The sequence below is a fragment of the Patagioenas fasciata genome, chromosome 1 (genome assembly GCF_037038585.1).
Source record: "Patagioenas fasciata isolate bPatFas1 chromosome 1, bPatFas1.hap1, whole genome shotgun sequence".
In the NCBI taxonomy this organism is placed as follows: domain Eukaryota; kingdom Metazoa; phylum Chordata; class Aves; order Columbiformes; family Columbidae; genus Patagioenas; species Patagioenas fasciata.
Genome location: NC_092520.1, coordinates 96,004,610 through 96,010,000, shown reverse-complemented (window position 1 = coordinate 96,010,000; position 5,391 = coordinate 96,004,610). Strand labels below are relative to the sequence as shown.

At 43.4% G+C, this 5,391-nt stretch overlaps 1 protein-coding gene across 1 annotated transcript in view; it reads right to left on the bottom strand.

The window, feature by feature from the left end:
- Positions 1 to 341, bottom strand: part of LOC136102550 (interferon-induced GTP-binding protein Mx-like) — a 22,369-nt gene extending 22,028 nt beyond the window's left edge. The window contains exon 1 of the mRNA XM_065839713.2: positions 88 to 341. The gene's annotated coding sequence lies outside the window, so the exon portion shown is untranslated. The remainder of the gene's footprint in view (positions 1 to 87) is intronic.
- Positions 342 to 5,391: the final 5,050 nt, after the last annotated feature.

The following is a 5,391-nucleotide window of genomic DNA, read 5'->3' as shown; positions in this document are numbered from 1 at the left end:
AATGCCTTTCTCCTCACCCAACCCCCCCCGCCCCTTCCCAGAAAACAACAAATCCTACTCCTGGCAACCTTGTTTAACCACCCTTACCTTAGCCTTATGCAGCCTTCTCACATGCAACTATTAACAGCAACGAAGATAACAGTCAAAAATTGCATGATTACTTTCATAAGAAGAAAAAGATAAAGTTCTACTTGTGTAGTGTCCCGTAGCAAGGAGAAGCAGTAACTGGTTTTCAACTTCTTCAGGTGCTTTTTTAGTTACAGGCTCCACCTACATGCTGTGACAAAATCAGGAGAAACGAAACCAGTTTGATGTGAAACAGGGATCAATTCGTGATTGCTTTCTCCTTTAGTTTAGTTTTGTTTTGTTTCGTTTCCTACACACTAGCCAGCTTTCCTCTCATTGTTTAATGAAGGGCAGAAACGAAACTCCTCATGCACACAGCTGACTGCCACCTCGCTTGGCTTTATTGCACAACAGGGTGACAGGGGCTAAGGGTAGAGGTACTTGGAAACATTGTCCATGAGCAACAACCCCCTTATCCTCCCCCAAAAAACTCAGCTCACCGAGTCACCTCACATGTGGAGTGAAAACACCAGGGTCAAGCGCAGACCTGGCAAGCTGCTGTGCCCTGCCCCCATGGGGTCTGCCCACTGGGGATGCTGACCCTGTACCATCCAGGCGTCCCTTTCAGCCTCCTCATCCCTTCATGCAAAAAAGTGAGTGGGTGAGGACCCCTGCACAGGAGGGGGAGTATTTTTTCCACCTCATGGCAAGACTTTCCAGCCCAGCCAGGGTGGTGAACTGTGCTACTCCACACCCAGGCTGCATCTTTGCTGTTGGAGGCTGCAGAGCATAGCTGAGGTTGCTGAACTTGGGTGACAAGCAGAGTGACAGATAGAGCGATTTATGTGTTATGCACTACTTCAGGACAACAGTGGTCTTGAGCTGTTTCTCAGGTCCTTGTGCTGTTTTCTCAATGCTACTGGGTCAAGGTGCTCCTTCTTCTGCTGTTTTTGCTCTCCTGCCCTCATTTTTTGTCTTTTTATAGGCTCTAAGCTGTTAAGCAGAATCAGCTTGGTTTGTCTAGTCAGGGACTTTGCAAGTCTGATGCAGGATCTGCCCTTATTTCTCACTCCCTCTAGTTTCCACTTCTGCCTCCATCAGCTGCTTTCAGTTCCTGATGGTTTTGGTGGGTTTCAAACCGCCTCTCTAGTTCGTGTGTTTGACCGAACAGTAGTCACACTGTTCATTAGACCCAGCTCCTCTTCTGACTTTCCCATCTACCCATGGCTCAGAGGGTTTGTTTCTGGGCTCTGTTTGGGGGCAGGTGGCAGCGAGGGACACAGAGCCAGCACTGCACAGGCAGCACCGTGGCTCAGCATGGGCCGCAGCAGAGAACCCCATCAACAAGCTCTCCTGGCCTCCTCCACCATCCCTCTTGTCTTCAAGCATATAAGAGAAGCACAAATAACTGCATGGGAATGGGTTTCTAAGTCTCACTACTGATTAGCTTATTAATTTTCGGCAATGCCTTTGTTATGTTGTTGATTCGGTTACTGGGTTTTGTTTAATTGCAGGACTGTGTTTCAAAGAAAAATAGGAGGTCTGGGCAATATGACCTTGCTGTGAAGGGAGAAATCTGGGTTCTCCGCTCTCCAAATATCACGATCTCAGTTCTATCTTCTCCTGAATCAGTAAAATGAAATCTTTACCCTGTTACTGGGAAATGTTTTACTGTAATGCATTGAAAACAGTTTTCATGTTTATGTAATGATTTATAACAGCATATTTCACTGGCAATATGGTTCTACAGAGTAGGATAACACAATAAAGGATGTTTAAAACTAGATTAAGAAGAATTTAATTCAAATCTCTGGAATGCAGAGCATGTTTGGAAATAAATTTAACAGAAAAATGGGGCATGATGTAAAATATGAAAGACAGACCATTTGTCAAAGCAAATATGGATTATACTTTAAAAAGGAATATAAAAATGTAATGTAAATGCACTAGTTGGCAGGATCATTATGTGACATAAGTCATTAGGCAAAATCCTTAATCACTACTTCTTCAGGTAGGAAGGGACTGCCAGATACCATCTAGTCCAGCCTTTTAACTCAAAACAGTCCAGACTGTGTGTCGAGGGTTAAGATTGCGGGGTGACAATCAAACCCTGGCAGATGTATTGTTAACCTCCTCTCCCCTCCACTTCCCCCTTTTGCCCCTCCCTCTCCCCCCTTCCCACTCAGGACAGGCGATCGGGAGGGAAAGAAGGACAGAGAGAAGAGAGTTGGAAAAATTAAAGATGTTTTACTAATGCTACTAATAAGAATAGAGAAAATAATACAAAATACACAAAACCAATCTTGAAAGTCTCAGCAACTGCAGAGCTGGCACCCAAAGTCCTGGATTGGACTCTGTAGCCAACCGGAGCTGGATTCAGTCTCTCACTAGGCCTCAGTTCGCAGGGACGACCAGCAAGGTCCTCTCCTAATGTCAGCCATGAGGAAAAAAAGGAAAAGGGACGAGATCCTCGTGATCTCCCACTTTTATATGAAGTATTCACGTGAATGGAATGTTATACACCATTGGTCAGTCTCTCGGTCATTAGTTTTCTCGTTGCCCCTCGCACGAGATGTCCATCCGTGCTTATCAATAAGTTTGCATTCCATTGCTAGGTTTACCAAAACATGTGTTGGGTTCTCCAGGAAAATGCAGCTAATATGAAGGCTTTAGCTGACAGGCAAATTCACTAAAAGAGAAACTTGTTTTTAACAAAACCAGGACACTGTGCTGTCTCAGGCTTTATCCCATTGAGTCTTCAAAGCCCCCAAGGATGAAGAATCCACAGCCTTACTGTGAAATTCACTCAAATAATTGAATATCCTTAGAGGGATTTTTTTTTTCTTCTTCATATCCAGCTGGATATGTGCCAATTTTTTCAGTTTATATCCCCTGTCTTTCGTTCCCCCACTGTGCATCTCTGCAAAGAGCCCAGTACCATCCTTTCAGACATAGGTGTGGGGGGGCCACTACAAGCCCACCTCCACAGCTACCCCTTCCTTGGGCTTTACAAGCCCTGTGGCCACTGCTTCTGCCTTGACTCCCCTCAAACTTGCCATTCTGCCTATGCCTTTCCCGTACCGGGGTCCCTAAACATGAGGCCATATCCAGATGAGGTCTAACAAGTGCTGAGCATAGGGGGACAAAAACATGCTCCCATCTCTTGTCTGCTCCTGCCCTCATAGCGCAGGGTGCTGCTAACATTTGTTGCTGCCAAAACATGCCTCTGGCTCACATTTAGGTTAGTGATGACCATGATCTCCAGGGTCTTTTCCAGCATAGGTGTTCTCTAGCTGGTCAGCCCCCAGTTCATGGCACTGCAGGGGTTTAGTCCATCCCAGGAGCAGGATTTTGCATCTGTCCTTGCTGAATGGACAAGGACCTTAAAAAAAACCTCAAACAAATAAAGCCCAAATAAATTAACATCCTCAGACAACTATTGAGAGAAAAACTGCCGAAAATCCCTGCAAAAGCAACCTTTGTCTAAATAAATAAATTAAAGTCCCACAAACAAACCAGAACTCAAACAAAAGCAGATGTAAAGAAACAAATCATACAAAAAAAAAACTAGGAAAAAGAGCACAGACCCCAAAAAAACCACACACAACAAAATATCCTGACAAAATAAATGCAAACCAAGGAGAAGATATGGAAAAATAAGAGGAAAGAGGAAAAAGGAAGAAAAATACCCAGATTGGTATAAAACAAAAAGGAAAATCAAACCCTTAAACTGCTTAAAAATTGCTTAACTTGGGAAGTTAAACACAAATTGGCAAATGAAGGGTGCTCATTTCAATTCTCTCCTGTTCTGCTGCCTCTTGACCTCTAGCCATGGACAAGCTGGGTGGAGTAAGTAGTGATGATGATTTTACATGAAAAAAGTAAGCTTGACTTGGGTGTGATTTCAGAGTAAGACACAGCTAGTAGGAAAGTGAGCACTTTCATCTCACAAACCCATGTAGTAGGTCCCTTAAAAGTTATATAGTTCAGCTTCTGCAAGAGCATAGTTCTGGTAGTTCTGGTAGCTGCAGATCAGTTGGCTGTGTACCCACAGCAAGGGAGGCTTTAGCACAGCACAGGTTTGTGCTGTCAAGGAGAAGGGTCTGCCTTTGGGGTTTAGTGTTCAAGGCATCCCTAGTCCAAGCAGGGTCAGCCTACAATAGAAAACTCCATCGTTCCCCACTGAGTGATGTGAGCAATGACTGGACAATGTACATTCAAAATCTTTGGAATTAATATAAAGCATATGGAAACTTATTTTAGGTTATGTAAAGTCCTTCAAAGAGGGGACCGTATCCTCAATTTGTATAAGGCAGTGAAGAATTGTGTTATCTAGAGTATGAAACCTATTTGTTCAAAGGATATTGAAACCTGTCAATGATCATGGTATGATGATGGTATTTAAACAGTTGCCAGGAGAGAACAAATCCTGACATCTGGATATTTACAAGTGGTGATACTTTTCCCTAAACTTTTTTCTACTTTCCTAGCTTCTGACAGTGAGGAAGGAATAGAAGAGCATTGTCTGTTACTGATAAGGCAAATAAAGTCATTTCTTCACAGCTGTTTAGTGGTTTAGTGTTATAGCTGGGGGAGTGTGGAGTCTGAAGTGTAAAACGTTGCATGTATTATATATGATTGCCCATGAACTGTTTAGGTGGAACTAGTTTTGTATGTGCCTACTCTACTTCTGTTCATTTAATCTTGTTACATTAAAAATTACTGAGGTGAGCTCCTCAGTTCATGTAAATTAGAACTTTCAACAGGAAAATAAATGGTAGCAAGGGATCTGGAGGAATAGCATTGGGAAATTTTTATTGTACCCCTTGAGGTGAATTAAACACACATTTGTGTTTAAATACAAAAAGATTTAATGAACAATGTATTGGGCAGACTCCTACCACCAAAAGTGGTTCTACGAGGACTATATGAAGAAGTGGCATGGATCAATTCCTCATATACACTTACACCTGTATCCATCATGTGAGCATTGGCATGGGGCACCTCAGCTCCATGGTCCATCGCCAAGCACCAGCTCTGCTGCTCAAAGATGTCCCCTGAGCTTTCCCATTGCACTATTGCTACAAGACATTTCTTATCACCTAGGGAAACTTCACTCCCTTACAGGGAGCAGTCCTGCCTCTGGCATCCCTGCTTCCAGAGAAGATAACCCCTTCTTTCCCTCCATGCCAGATCATTTCTTGGTCACAAATGACCACTGCTGAGCAGCTACAGTTTGAGTTTCCCTTCCCATGGCATACTAGAAAAGCATTTTATTAATCAATGCTGTCTCTTCCCTGTGAAATACGACTGTAGGTCAAGCTA